This window comes from Xenopus laevis, chromosome 6L (genome assembly GCF_017654675.1).
Source record: "Xenopus laevis strain J_2021 chromosome 6L, Xenopus_laevis_v10.1, whole genome shotgun sequence".
Classification (NCBI taxonomy): Eukaryota; Metazoa; Chordata; class Amphibia; order Anura; family Pipidae; genus Xenopus; species Xenopus laevis.
This window is the reverse complement of record NC_054381.1, coordinates 156,436,078-156,452,494: the sequence shown is the minus strand read 5'-3', so window position 1 is coordinate 156,452,494 and position 16,417 is coordinate 156,436,078. Positions and strand designations below refer to the sequence as shown.

At 39.9% G+C, this 16,417-nt stretch overlaps 1 long non-coding RNA gene across 1 annotated transcript in view; it reads left to right on the top strand.

The window, feature by feature from the left end:
* The window catches only part of LOC121394898, a 127,314-nt gene extending 118,772 nt beyond the window's left edge, over nucleotides 1-8,542 (top strand). Inside the window, exon 3 of the long non-coding RNA XR_005962076.1 lies at nucleotides 8,386-8,542. This is a non-coding gene — a long non-coding RNA (uncharacterized LOC121394898). The remainder of the gene's footprint in view (nucleotides 1-8,385) is intronic.
* The last annotated feature ends 7,875 nt before the right edge of the window (nucleotides 8,543-16,417 follow it).

Below are 16,417 nucleotides of genomic sequence, written 5' to 3'. Positions count from 1 at the left end.
AAAAAAAATACTTTGAAATTCGAAGTATTTTTCCTTCTAATCCTTCACTCGAGCTAAGTAAATGTGCCCCCTAGTTCACAGCATATAAAATAAAATAGAATATGCTTCTGAAACTTTTAAAAACATTTTGCTTATGTCTACCTTTAAATGTTATCAAGGAAAATCCAGTCAGGTTCTTAGTTTAGCTCGTTACAGTTTTGTTCATTAGTCATTTCCATTTCCAAATAAAGCTGTTCTTTTTTAGGTTTTGTTTCATCCTACACCAAGCTACACTTAAACCATGATTTCTGTGCTATGCAACAATTAAAGCTTAAGTGAATCAGTGGGGCTCATTTATTAAAGCAGCGCAGCGCATAAGTGGACGCAAAAGGTTGTCTGCGCCATCACAAGCGTGATCGCTAATATATTTGCGTGATATTGCACATAACACAGAGCTTTTGCGATGGTTTTGTTTATGCGCATTGCGCAAAAGATTGGGCATTTATGTCGCAAACGATGCCGTGGTTGTTAGGGGCGTGGCTGTGGGCGTGGCTACAATGCGCTTGCACTGCGGCCGTCGCAGATTTGCGTCTGTATATGTGCAAAACTGCACCCGGGCAACAGCACCACAATTTTTACGCCTGCCTCTTCGTGGCGTAATAGTAACGCTCTTCAAAATGCGCATTCCTGCCCAGCTGCGCTAGTATATTCAAGATGAACAACCCTTGTAAAGTGCATATTAACCACGCCTTCCACCCAACATGTTTATATTGACCAAGGTTCCTTTAAGGGTATCAGGTAGGCTAAACACCTTTGCAACCAAACAAATATTAGCACAGAAACAAATGCAGATGCGTCTAAGTGAACGCAATATGCGCAATATGTGACGCAACTAATTAAAGCAGCGCATTCATACATGAGCACAACTAATCCTTACCTTTGCGGTATCTTCCTGTGCGCACAATTTATTATAAGCACTGCGACAGCTGATACGCAGTTTCACACGTCGCACCTGTCTTGTGTCTACATTAGCGCACAAATCGCACTGTTAAGGTATCGTGCGCTACATTATTAAATACTCGAATGCGCTGGGCAAATGTCTGGCCACTGCGCTCTTTTTAGCGCTGCGCTGCGTTAATAAATGAGCCCCAGTAAGTCATGTTAGCAGCCATATGGAGCTAAAACCCATGTTTATCCTCTTCACTGATGAACAGGGAATTGGGACATTTTCCAAAAAAACTAATGCACGAAAACCAGATATTGGCAAGAGTATTCCAAGAGATAAATAGCATTTAATTTGTAGAGCTGCTAATATGCACAAGTAGAAAAGGCAGAACCTTAGCACTCAGACTCTCAATGTTTAGCATTATACTGAATGCACTTGATTCTCTGCCTAAGTGCTAATTACAAAGAATGACAAACAAACCATTATCTGTCTATTTTTATTTTTGTCATTCATGTACATTTTTTGTAATCTTGGCAATCATGAAAATGTGAACAACAATCAGACAATTCAGGGAGGTACTAGAATGTGTACGGGCAATCATTTACAGAGTAATTTTAGCACAAAACATGGAGGAGGCACACTGCATTAAACAGCAAATGGGACACTGTAAAACAGCCCATAAACCTTTCCAACTGATCCCCAGTCCAAAAATGTACTTGTGTCACTGACAAATGTCCAAGCCAAAAAATAAAAATAAAATTTAAACATTTGGTTTGAGCTATTTGCTACAGCATGAGCTTTTTCAGACTGTATCATTCAATCTGTAGAACTGTTTATATATTATCAGGTTCTACTACTCTCCAGAATTCATATAAGTGCTCTTGGAGATCTTTCAACATGGTGTTGGATTTTCTTCCCGAAAGGCCAGTGATAGAATTTCAGCTATACTGAGGGGGGGGGGGTTATTTGCTAAACTACGAATGCAAAGATCTGGAAAAAAAATCATGATTTTTTAAAATAAAATGAGACTTTTAAAAAAATTGGAATTTAATAAACCCAGAGGACGAACCCAAAGTCTGAATCAGAAAATCCGGCATCTCAGACCTGTCGAGGTTGCATATAAGTCAATGGGAGAAGTCCCAATGATTTTTTGAATTTTTGGGTTTCATGCAATACCCTGAAGTTTTCAGAGTTTTCAGGTGAAAAAAACTGAAAAATAAACAAAATGATCTTGAAAATCTGATTTTCTTGCAAAGCAAATTTTCGGGAAAATGTAATAACAAATAAGCCTAAAAAATCTGAGCGGATTTGATCGAAGTTTGTAGCAGAAACTATTGAGATAAATTCAGACTTTCATAAATAACCCCCTAGGTTATATCAGTTGATCCTTTATCCCAACCCCGTATATTATATAAATATATAGAGGACCGTGATCAAAATTCACATTTTTGAATGTTTTTATAACTGAAAAAAAAATGCAAAAACTCCAAAATCTCAAATATGTGCTTGTTTATTTAAAACTTGAATTTCAAAAACTTGATTCTGGCAAATATTTCATTAATCGCAAAAACTCAAACTGAAAAAATAGCTTTAATTTTGCCAGTGCAACTCCTGTTGACTTCTACATGTACTTGCCAGATTTTAGATTTTAGGCAAATGTTTATATTCAATATTTTGATTTTAATCAATGTCAAAAATCTATTTTGGAAATTTTAATTCAAATTCATAATCTTTGGCAAAAAAAAACCTTGAATTGCCACAAAAAGTTGAATTTTAATATACATAAATATTTAATAAATCTGCCCATTAATCTCAGAGACTATCCTGAACCCGGTGCTGAAAAACTTATGCCTGTATATTTTTAGTTTAAAAATAGTGTATTTAGAAAAACAGTGATAGTAAATGAAATCAGTTTAGTTTACAAACAAATGTTTATTTACCCTCTTTTAAAAATCTGGCAATAAGAGGCTTAGTTGCCAGACAAAGGTTAATAGCAGAACCTAAAATTAGGCAAGCTACAAACAAATGGGATTTTGTGTATTTTATTCACTGTTTGTTGTTGTACAGCTGTATTGATTACTTCTTCACTTACTGTTTTCTTATTGATCTGTAATTCTTTTGACACCTCCAGTGAATACTTTCCTGGGTTATTTTTAGTGAATAATGACACATACAAGTTTTAGGATGGTTTTAATGGAAAATGTATCAGAAAAGAAAAATATTGATTTGTGTGAAAAAAAGACAAAGAATTGATGTTGGATCCTGACCAGCATACTTTTTCCAGTCACTAAATATTAGAACACTGAAAGCAACAAAGGATTTTTACATTAAAGAATAAAGTTCTGCATAGGGAGGTAGGGCTTATTTTTTGGGGGGAGGCTACTTATAGATGGTCTTTGTTGGAGAGCTGAATCTCCCCAATGTTTAATATATTCTACTTATGCACTAATGAGGCTGGTAAAGGTGTTTCTAACTGGTTCTCCTATCATATAGATTACTGAATGGTGGAATGATTACGGGTGCAGCATTTACTTGATACTGACACGTCCCTATGATTTTTATAGGAACATGGCAGTATCGCTTTAATGAGAGCCAGTGACTATAGTATGTGCAGGATAGAAACTGTAGCCTTATATAAAATGGAATTCGAAATCTAGGAATGAAATGAGCAGTCAGATTATCTACACATGAAATACTGAATAAAGCTGGTCATAGATGGGCAGTTTTAAGGTGCCAATTCACCCCCAAGTTGGCACCTTATCTGTTTGTGCTTATGGGACCTTCCTGACTGTCTTCCCAATAGATATCTGGCCAAAAATCAGCCAGATATCTATGGGCAGTTAGAAAATTCCATCAGACGAGGACAACATATCTGTGTTGGTGTGGCCCTATCCCAACACACTTGCATAATGCCCATTATGAACCCATTATAAATCAGTTCAATTTGTTCCAGAAAGTAGGCAACCTAATCAGGAAAACAAATGGCTTGTTTTGAGTTTCAGCTAACACCTATATGAATAAGATGAAAATGTTATGCAGGGGGGTAAAGGTGTTGCTAACCTTTAATTCTTCAGGACCATTCTGGCGAACTAGATTCGGCATCCATTAGAGCAGGGATCCCCAACCTTTAGAACCAGTGAGCAACATTCAGAAGTAAAAGGAGTTGAGGAGCAACACAAGCATGAAAAATGTTCTTGGGGTGCCAAATAAGTGCTGTGATTGGCCATTTGGTAGCCCCTATGTGGATTGTCAACCTACATTGAGGTTCTGTTTGGCAGTGCACCTGGTTTTTATAAAACCAAAACTTGCCTCCAAGCCTGGAATTCAAAAATAAGCTCCTGATTTGAGGCAACTGGGACCAACATCCAAGGGGTTGGAAAGCAACATGTTACTCACGAGCTACTGGTTGGGGATCACTGCATTAGAGTTTAGAGTAGCAGCAGGTTCCCTGGCAATATGTAACTAGCCAGAGGTGTCAGATTTCCCATAGTTTATAAAAAGGGACGTACACATGTGCTCGGTCACTTTTGGTTTCCCCACTTGCTGAAGGATGTCTGGTGTAGTCCATAGGGCCTGAACAGAGTTAGGTTCCAGTAAGTAAGTGCAAGGATAGTTTTATAATAGTTCAGTGTAGGAGTGAAAGGCAGGATCAGGATAGTTAGTAGAGCAATCATAGGCTTCAACAAGGAAGCTAGTATGGGTTTGTGCCCTGCGTTGTCAATGCTGCCAGTATAAGTAATCAAGCGGTTAGGTTTAGGGATAGATAAATCCTTGTAGCGTGGGACAACTGTGAGCTTCCCTAGTGCTGGGAATTGTTCACTAAGACAGTCAATGCTACCTCTGGGTGTTGCAATCACTACAGTTGTGACTGAGTAACAAGTGTTTAAGAATGTATTTAAGGCATGTACTGATTAGATCTTGTACCTTCTGAATTAACCAAAGAAAAATGTGAAATATTCATCAATATTCATCAATAAAGAGTTTATTGGTTTGTAAGGAACCACTGGTGCTTATTTGAATAATCTGATTTATATGTACACAAAGTGTAGTTAAACCTTCCTCCAACAGTAAGCTATGGCCCATCTGAGAGAGATGAGACAAGATACAAAATACTGGTAAGGCATTTACAAGAACCTGTTACAGTTAAATGAAGCCACTGTGATTGGATGTTGATGATTGCACTTTAGTTGAGGTTTTAAAGGAGAAGGAAAGATACGGAGGCTTTTTATTGCCAATAGATTAGCTGTAATAGTGCAAGCTAGAATGCTATATTTATTCTGTAGAATGTTTTACCATACCTGAGTAAAAAGCTCTAGAAGCTCTCTATTTGTTTAGGATAGGAGCTGCAGTATTAACATGGTGTGACATCACTTCCTGCCTGAGTCTCTCCCTGCTCTGGGCTCAGATTACAGTAGAGAAGGGAGGGGTGGGGGGAGAGGAGCAAACTGAGCATGCTCTTGCCCAGGGCAATGAGGTTTAAGCTGAAGGCAGGAAGTCTGATACAGAAGCTCATGAGTACACAATAGAAGGAAAGAAATGCAGTGTTTCTTTTGACAGGCGACTTAGAGCAACATTACTTTGGGGGTTTACTGGTATATTTAGATGGACCTTTCTGATAAGGCTTACTTAGTTTTAACCTTTCCTTCTCCTTTAATGGCAGAGGAATTTGCTACCACTCAGTTGAACTGAAGACGTGAAATGTTTCCAAGAATATTCAGAAAGTCCAGTGACTTTAGAATGACTGTACCTCTGCTAGATACTCCATATCATGACCTTAATGAATAAAAGCCTTCATAGACAAATCACACCTCAAAAAGAAATACATTTCTTCTCCATCAAACACAAAGTAGTGCTACACACATACTCTCACCGATCTTTGCAGCGTCGGGTGCCGTCTGTGACCCTGTCTGCCCAGGTCTGGTTCACATGCAAGAAAATACATCAGCAGCACTCCGATTATGGTGAAAAAATTGGTACTTTATTCGTGCCTCAAGCTAAGCGACGTTTCAAGCTTTTCCAGCCCTTTATCAAGCTTACCCATCGCAGTACCCAGTAACTTCAAGAGACTTGCACAGAAATAAAGTTATAGGTTAGTAAGAACTCAACTGGCTTCAGAATTCAAATCTAAAAGTAAATGCTGCTGAAGTATTTTCTTGTACATTTCTTCTCCATGTTACTTGCTTTGGAGCTGCAATATGAAACAAGACGTCTCCACGACACAAGCAGTCAAATAGTCACTTTTGCAAAAATAAGTATTTTAATTCCATTCCCAAACACAAAACTAATGTGTTTCACGGCACACAAGGTTTATAAGAGCACATAAAATGTCATTTCATGATAGCATGCCTATATAGATGTGCAGGCTCATCAAGTTAAATTCAGGCTCAATGACACTGTTATGCAGGCTATCGGATGCCGGCAATCATTGATCATTGAATGTGAAAGCATATAAAATCCAGGAATTGGCATTCAGTGATACCAGCTAATTAGCAGCGGACAAAATAATGTATTTATATATGACAAAATCCATATTCTTCAGCAATGTGAATGTTATCCTCTTATTTATCATTTTATAGGACATGTTGATGGTCTGGATAAAAAACATGCACATAAATCTCCTGTTGTTTAGTACATAAACTGCCCCCACAGGCTTTTAAAAATACTGGTGGTAGAAAAGAAATACAAATATGTCATTTTTTTCCTTCAACATGACCACCACTTAAATTACAGATGGAGCTGATTTTATAGCACATTATGGCTATTAGGAAACAGGTACAGGATTGCTATTGATTAAATGAAAACAGTTTGAGGCCCGTTTATTAAAGATCAAAATTTAGCTGTTTTTGAGCTTTTTGAAACCACAATTAAATAGTTTATGTAATTCTCTAAAATCACAAATGCATTGAAAGTTATTAAAAGATCCAATGATTAAAAGCACAAATGGAAAAAAAGAGTAGAACGATCTGAAAAAATATGAATACCTTTAAAACCTCTAAAAGTTTTTCAGACAATTACTAGTGAAAAAAAAATCCCAAAACCTAAATAGTTAAAAAAAGGTCCAATAATATCAGCACAACTTCCGCTGACTTCTATGGGATCTAAACTGTTTTTATTTGGTGAAGTTTGTATTAGAGTTTTTAACACGTATTAAATCTCAAATTTTTAGAGGTTTGGAGAAATAAAAAAACATTTTTTTTTAGAGAAAAAATATGATTAGTGAAAAAAACAGAAATCTCAATATTAGTAAATCGGCCCTTGGAACCACCAAATAAAACTTGGGGCTCATTAGCTAAAATATACCCCTCAGAGCAGAAAATGAAACATATATTAAAGCTGACTTGCCACCATCATAATTTCAGTTGACCATTATGTCTTTCATTTGCACAAATTACCTGTGGCTTTATACACGTCTTACAACAAAATTCTAGTATCCCCATAGCAGATATGTCAGGATTTTATCCATGTGCTGATGGTGCTTAGTTTTCTAGAAGTATATTCATATTATTGCTAAAGATTTTATTTCCTCTGGGTAATATATCCCCTTATTTTGATTTTTTCAGAGCAGACAATTTTATTATGCAGTTCTTTCTGTAAAAATGATCTCCAGGATCGACTTTCATAGGTGCTTCCATATTCTTCCGGCTGAAAACATTAATATTTCCTTCTGTATTTAAGCTTGTCTCTTCCTGGTTAAATATTCTTTCGCTTCCCTTTCCTACTGATTCAAGTGCTCCTGCTTCAGATTGTATTTGTTTCAGTCAGCAGATAATCCATTGGCAGCAAGATCAGTTCTTAAGACTCCAAAATAAGGGCCCATCAGCTAAAGCTTGGGAAATCATATCTTGAATGAGCAGGTTTACTTTTTTTTTGATAATTATATATAGTTTGAGTTATTACAGACCAGGGCTTCTCAAATAAAATGCTATTGACTTAAAATTGGAGTGAGAAAAAAGTAGCCCATAGTCTCTAACATTATTTGCTACAAAAAAAGTATCTGCAACAAAAAAGTTGTCCATAGACTATTTATATAAAAAAAAATTGCTGCAACATAAAAAGCCAAGAGACATACAGTATGTCCGACATCAACATGTAAAAGATGGACTTTAACCAAAAATATATTTAGTTATAGAAAATTTGCCCAATTTCGCTTTGCTTTCGCTTCGCTGTCGGCGAAACGCAGAAATTCACTGCAAATTCGTGCGAGCCGAATTCATTCGTCCATCACTATTAGAGACTTAAAAAACTATTTTACTAGATATATCTGGCTAAGGAGCTAATAAACTGCTCTAATATTTTCCTGGAGTGAATACCTTAAGAATAGGACTAATCTGGTATTAATATGATGGACTGTGAAATAATCATTAATTCAAACTAAATTCAATAGCAGAAGTTACAGTTAAAAACAACTCGTGTTCATCAAATTCAACCTTTTACTCAAATGAATCTTCCGTATCTTCCAGGCAATACAACAGAAGGAGAAACACCCATTTTAAAGATGTCTCTAATGTCTAACAGAAGGTGAAAAAGTCATGTAGCTTTATTCATTCATTCCAAAAGTCTTGTAGTGTTTTAACTTGGAGAGAAAGAACCCTGTGCTTTCATGATGTATTATATTGTACCTGCTTGTGAAACAATTTCAGAACATATTGATTCTAAAAGTAATAAAAACAACCTTCTGCTTCATAAAATAAAACCTGTTGTATTGTACCCATTTATTTATTTAGTGAATAAATTCCCTCTTAACCCTTTGCATGCTCAGCACGTATGGAGTACGTGGCAGGCAGGGGCTCTCATTTTTGCACACTTATATACACACTGTCACACAGCTTTTAGAAGTGTACACACATGTATACACAAAACTCACAAAGGAGGTTTTTTTTTTACTTATTACTTTTACTGTTTTGTGTTTTGTTTACCCATAAAACTGTTTATTCTGGCATCATGACTATTGGATCATCTATTTTGGCTACTAATTATGCTGTTGGATCAGTTATGTTGTTATTGTATTGATTTGCACAATTTTTATCTCCTCATTATTGTTCCTTATGTATTTTTAGCATAGCTTTGCTATTTGGTGCTTTGGTGACATCTTTTACCTTGTGGGATTCATCAGCATGTGTACCTTCCAAAAATATATGGTTCTCTGGTTCTTTGTACATTAGGGGGCAAAATTATCAACGGTTGAATTTCGAAGTGATAAATACTTCGAAATTCGACCATCGAATGGCTTTACTTCGACTTTGAATTTGACCGTTTTGCGGTCAAAGTAAAATCGTTCAATCGAACGATGAAATCCTTCGAATCAAACGATTCTAAGGATTTCATCCATCGATCGAACGATTTTTCTTTGACTTCAAAAAACTTAGAAAACTGCTCTAGAAGGTCCCCATAGGCTAACATAGCACTTCGGCAGGTTTAATTTGGCGAAGTATTGAAGTCGAAGTTTTTTTAAAGAGACGGTACTTCGATTATCGAATGGTCTAATATTCAAACAATTTTTAAGTCAAAGTCTTAGTATCCTATTCGATGGTCAAAGTATCCAAAAAAATAACTTTGAAATTCAAAGTTTTTTTCTTCACAAACTCACTTTGACCCTTAGTTAATCTGCCCCAAGTGTTCTTACGGCACATACTACACAGTCAGGAGACTGGGTTAAAATTCATATTCGAGTTTTTCATTTGGGGTCCGTACATACACCATACTTTAATAAATCTGTGAATATTGGCCATCAAACTGTTCAGTAGACCTCTGACATTCATATTTATGGTGATTTTCCTTTGTACTTAAAACATTGTGTGAATAAATGTGGCAAACCGAAACATTTAAAGGCAATTTTCAGAAATGATGTAAAAAAAGCTTTGCCGTTTTGATGCTTCAAAATGAAAGCTTTAAGGTGATTTTTCAAAAATGTCAGAAAATATTATAAAACCCTGTAACTTTAGGAAAGTCTTTTGACTGGCTAGTTAGAAGTAAAATAACAAATTTACTTATTTTGGATTCATCAAAATCTGTTCTTTGCAAAAAATGTTTTGTTTGCTAGAGTAAACCTACTTTTAGTGGAATGTTTGTCCTTGAAATCTGAAGTATGCAGGCTTCTGGAGCAGTGCTTTGGAATGTATGTAGTGTACTGTTGGGAGTTTTTCACCTACATATACAATTCAGAAATCTCCATAAAACTATGTTGGTTTACATGTTTAGTATTGACACGTTCAGTAGACAGGGGACTTTTTTAATCAGTTGTATTTTCATAAGGAAATGTTTTTTTTAAATGTTACAGAAGTAGAATTGTTTAAAAATTCGAATGTATTTTGAAAGTTTAGGTAGTCCTGAAAAAAAACCCCAATATATTCTTTACCTGGGTAGACTGAAATCCCCCCAGTAAAGGCCCCAAAACTGAAAGAGCACAAAATGTTAAATAACAGTTTAGAAGAGACAAAAACGGCTGGCAGTGAAAGGGTAAACAACTTTCTACACTGTAAGCAAACCCTGCATGGTGAGTCTTCTTTATTGAGATCATAGAGTCCCTTTACTAGTGTACTGTAGTATCTAGACCTGTGCTAGTGCTTAGGACTAGTGATGTAGCGAACCTCGGAAAAAAAGTTCGCGAACATATTCGCGAACTTGCGCAAAAACGCGAGCGGTTCGCGAACGGTTCGCGAACCCCATAGACTTCAATGGGAAGGCGAACTTTAACATCTAGAAAAGACATTTCTGGCCAGAAAAATGATTTTAAAGTTGTTTAAAGGGTGCAACGACCTGGACAGTGGCATGCCAGAGGGGGATCAAGGGCAAAAATGTATCTGAAAAATCTGCCTGTGTGTGCTTGGAAGAGATAGTGTAGGGGGAGAGCTGTTAGTGATTTCAGGGACAGATGATAGTAAGTTTGCTGGCTAGTAATCTGCTTGATACTGCTCTGTATTGGAGGGACAGAAGTCTGCAGGGATTTGAGGGACATTTTAGCTTAGGTAGCTTTGCTGGCTAGTAATCTACTGTTCTCTTTAAACAACTGCCATACGTTGACCTTGTAGGCATTGTTTGCCCAGTTTTTTTTGGACGCAGCCACTGAAGCACAGTTGCCAGAAAAAATATGCCATATAAATGCTGAAAATAGTCATTTTTCGCCATACGTTGACCTTGTAGACATTGTTTGCCCAGTTTTTTTGGACGCAGCCACTGAAGCACAGTTGCCAGAAAAATTATGCCATATAAATGCTGAAAATATAAATTTTTTTGGTTGCAGCCACTGAAGCACAGAGGCCAGAAAAATTATGCCATATAAATGCAGAAAATATGCATTTTTTTGGTCGCAGCCACTGAAGCACAGTTGACAGAAAAATTATGCCATATAAATGCTGAAAATATAAACTTTTTTGGTTGCAGCCACTGAAGCACAGAGGCCAGAAAAATTATGCCATATAAATGCAGAAAACATGCATTTTTTTGGTCGCAGCCACTGAAGCACAGTTGACAGAAAAATTATGCCATATAAATGCTGAAAATATAAATTTTTTTGGTTGCAGCCACTGAAGCACAGAGGCCAGAAAAATTATGCCATATAAATGCAGAAAATATGCATTTTTTTGGTCGCAGCCACTGAAGCACAGTTGCCAGAAAAAATATGCCATATAAATGCTGAAAATAGTCATTTTTTGCCATATACGTTGAGTCAACGTATGGCAAAAAATGACTATTTTCAGCATTTATATGGCATATTTTTTCTGGCCTCTGTGCTTCAGTGGCTGCGGCCAAAAAAACTGGGCAAACAATGCCTACAAGGTCAACGTCGTTGACCTTGTAGGCATTGTTTGCCCAGTTTTTTTGGCCGCAGCCACTGAAGCACAGAGGCCAGAAAAAATATGCCATATAAATGCTGAAAATAGTCATTTTTTTGGTCGCAGCCACTGAAGCACAGTTGCCAGAAAAATTATGCCATATAAATGCTGAAAATATAAATTTTTTTGGTTGCAGCCACTGAAGCACAGAGGCCAGAAAAATTATGCCATATAAATGCAGAAAATATGCATTTTTTGGTTGCAGCCACTGAAGCACAGAGGCCAGAAAAATTATGCCATATAAATGCAGAAAATATGCATTTTTTTGGATGCAGCCACTGAAGCACAGTTGCCAGAAAAATATGCCATATAAATGCTGAAAATAGTCATTTTTTGCCATACGTTGACCTTGTAGACATTGTTTGCCCAGTTTTTTTGGTTGCAGCCACTGAAGCACAGAGGCCAGAAAAAATTAAACCAGTAGGGTTTGCACCCTAGTTTGTAACGGTGGCGGAGGGAGGAGGAGGACGCTAAAGGACAGCTGTGTGTGGAGTCATGAGGCTTGAAGAGAAGGACAGCTGCATAGAAGTCAGAACAAGTCTTCCGGCGTGCAGTAACCCTCCGAGATCCACCCCTCATTCATTTTAATAAAGGTCAGGTAATCGACACTTTTGTGACCTAGGCGAGTTCTCTTCTCAGTTACAATCCCTCCTGCTGCACTGAAGGTCCTTTCTGAGAGCACACTTGAGGCTGGGCAAGACAAGAGGTTCATGGCAAATTGTGACAGCTCTGGCCACAGATCAAGCCTGCGCACCCAGTAGTCCAGGGGTTCATCGCTCCTCAGAGTGTCGATATCTGCAGTTAATGCCAGGTAGTCCGCTACCTGCCGGTCGAGGCGTTCTTTGAGGGTGGATCCAGAAGGGTTGTGGCGCTGCCTTGGACAGAAAAACATTTGCATGTCTGACGTTACAGACTGGCCAAAGGGCTTTGTCCTTGCAGGTGTGCTCGTGGCAGGATTACTGGCACCTCTGCCCCTGGAATGTTGATGAGTTCCTGAAGTGACATCACCCTTAAAAGCATTGTACAACATGTTTTGCAGGCTGGTTTGTAAATGCCGCATCTTTTCGGACTTGTGGTATGTTGGTAACATTTCTGACACTTTATGCTTGTACCGAGGGTCTAGTAGCGTTGCGACCCAGTACAGGTCCTTCTCCTTAAGCCTCTTGATACGGGGGTCCTTCAACAGGCATGACAGCATGAAAGACCCCATTCTCACAAGGTTGGATGCAGAGCTATCCATCTCCGCTTCCTCATTATCAAGGACTGCATCATCCACGGTCTCCTCCCCCCAGCCACGTACAAGACCAGGGGTCCCCAAAAGGTCACCACTAGCCCCCTGGGAAGCCTGCTCCTGTTGGTCCTCCTCCTCCTCCTCCACAAAGCCACCTTCCTCCTCTGACTCCACTTCTGGCACCTCTCCCTGCGTTGCAGCAGGTGCCTGGGTTCGTTCTGGTGATTCCGACCAGAAATCGTGCGCTTCCAGCTCCTCGTCACGCTGGTCTACAGCCTCATCTGTCACTCGTCGCACGGCACGCTCCAGGAATAAAGCGAAGGGTATTAGGTCGCTGATGGTGCCTTCGGTGCGACTGACCATATTTGTCACCTCTTCAAAAGGTCGCATGAGCCTGCAGGCATCGCGCATAAGCACCCAGTAACGGGGGAAAAAAATCCCCAGCTGTGCAGATCCAGTCCTACCACCCAGTTCAAAAAGGTACTCGTTGACGGCCCTTTGTTGTTGCAGCAGACGTTCCAACATAAGGAGCGTTGAATTCCAGCGAGTCTGGCTGTCAGAAATCAAACGCCTGACTGGCATGTTGTAGCGCTGCTGAATGTCAGCAAGGCGTGCCATGGCTGTGTAGGAACGTCTGAAATGGGCCGACACCTTTCTGGACTGGGTGAGAACGTCCTGGAATCCTGGGTACTTGGAGACAAAACGTTGGACTATTAAATTTAACACATGTGCCATGCAGGGCACATGTGTTAAATTGCCTAGTCTCAACGCTGCCAACAGATTGCTTCCATTGTCACACACCACTTTTCCGATCTGCAGTTGGTGTGGGGTCAGCCACCGATCGGCCTGTGACTGCAGAGATGACAGGAGTACAGATCCGGTATGGTTTTTGCTTTCCAGGCACGTCATCCCCAAGACAGCGTGACAACGGCGTACCTGGCACGTCGAATAGCCTAGGGGGAGCTGGGGGTGCACAGGTGTGGAGGAGGAGAAGGAGGACCCAGCAGCAGAGTAAGAAGAAGAAGAAGACGAGGTAGAGAGCGATGGAGGAGTAGAGGTGGTGGCAGAACCGCGTGCAATCCGTGGCGGTGACACCAACTCCACTGTTGTTGTTGAGCTACCCATTCCCTGCTTCCCAGCCATTACCAAGTTCACCCAGTGGGCAGTGTAGGTGACATACCTGCCCTGACCATGCTTGGAGGACCATGCGTCAGTAGTCATATGGACCTTTGGCCCAACACTAAGTGACAGAGATGCGGTAACTTGGCTCTGCACATGTTGGTACAGGTGTGGTATTCCCTTTTTAGAAAAAAAATTGCGGCTGGGTACCTTCCACTGCGGTGTCCCAATTGCTACAAATTTGCGGAAGGCCTCAGAGTCCACCAGCTGGTATGGTAAAAGCTGGCGGGCTAAGAGTGCAGACAAGCCAGCTGTCAGACGCCGGGCAAGGGGGTGACAGTCAGACATTGGCTTCTTACGCTCAAACATGGCCTTCACAGAAACTTGGCTGGTGGCAGATGACTGGGAATGGGAACAGGTGGTCAAGGTGGAAGGCGGAGTGGAGGGTGGTTCAGACGGGTCAAGGAGAGCAGAGGTAGAGCAGTAAGATGCTGGACCAGAAGGAGTGTGGCTTTTAGTTTGCCTGTTGCCTTTGAGGTGTTGCTCCCAAAGTGCTTTGTGCTTGCCGCTCATGTGCCTTCGCATAGAAGTTGTACCTATGTGGCTGTTGGGCTTACCAAGGCTCAGTTTCTGACTGCACTCATTGCAAATTACAATGCTTTTGTCAGAGGCACACACATTAAAAAAATCCCACACTGCTGACTTTTTGGAAGTGTGCGATCTGGCGGTAACAGTAGAAGTTGGCGGAGTTGGCGGTATTGGCGGCAATGGCGGGTGCGTTGGCCGGCTGAACACAGGTGCCGATACATGTTGTTGCCCTGCTGATCCCTGCGGGCTGTCCTCCCTGCTTCTTCTAAGTCTTATTCTCCTACTGCCTCTCTGACTCTCCGTCTCTCCATCTGAACTACCCTCCTCTTGCTCTCTTCTACTAGGCACCCACAAAACATCAATCTCCTCATCATCATTCTCCTCAGATGCATCAATTTCTTCTGACACATCACAGAAGGAAGCAGCAGCGGGGACCTCCTCCTCATCACTCATTATGTCCATCTCTATCGTGTTCTCTGCCAGAATTAAATCTGGTGTAAGGTCCTCATCTCCTTCATCTTCTTCTGGCAATAATGGTTGCGCATTACTCAGTTCAAGAAACTCATTGGAAAATAACTCCTCTGACCCCAGTGAAGAAGGGGCACCGGTGGTGGAGGAAGTGTTACGTGGGGTGGCCATAGCAGTGGAGGATGAGGAGGATGTTGTGGTAAAGTTAGAAACGGTAGAGGATGGGGTGTGCTGTGTAAGCCAGTCAACTACCTCTTCAGCATTTTGGGAGTTCAGGGTCATTGGCTTTTTAAAACTGGGCAATTTGCTAGGGCCACAGGATTGCATAGCAGCACGGCCCCTAGCACGGCCTCTGCGTGGCGGCCTGCCTTTGCCTGGCATTATTTTTAAAAAAACAACAACAACAACAAAAACTCAGTTGGTTTTTCTGGAAACGATAATACACACAGCTAGATGGCGGGTTGAAGAAAACACTGTGCAAATAATGCCTACAAAGTCAACGTATACACTACTACAGCGGTGGATACGGATTACGTAAAATATATGAATGCTGCTTGAAAAAAAGTAACTCAAGTGGTTTTTCTAGAGACGATAATATTATCAATATTTAGACAAAATGTGAACAAGGTCACACAGCTCGATGGCGGGTTGAAGAAAACAGTGTGCAAATAATGCCTACAAGGCCAACGTATACACTACTACAGCGGTGGATACGGATTACGTAAAATATATGAATGCTGCTTGAAAAAAGTGACTCCGGTGTTTTTTCTGGAGACGGTAATATTATGGATATTTAGACAGAATGGGAACAAGGTCACACAGCTCGATGGCGGGTTGAAGAAAACAGTGTGCAAATAATGCCTACAAGGTCAACGTATACACTACTACAGCGGTGGATACGGATTACGTAAAATATATGAATGCTGCTTGAAAAAAAGTAACTCAAGTGGTTTTTCTAGAGACGATAATATTATCAATATTTAGACAAAATGTGAACAAGCTCACACAGCTCGATGGCGGGTTGAAGAAAACACTGTGCAAATAATGCCTACAAGGCCAACGTATACAGTACTACAGCGGTGGATACGGATTACGTAAAATATATTATGGCTGCTTGAAAAAAGTGACTCCGGTGTTTTTTCTGGAGACGGTAATATTATGGATATTTAGACAGAATGTGAACAAGGTCACACAGCTCGATGGCGGGTTGAAGAAAACAGTGTGCAAATAATGCCTACAGGGCAAATAATGCCT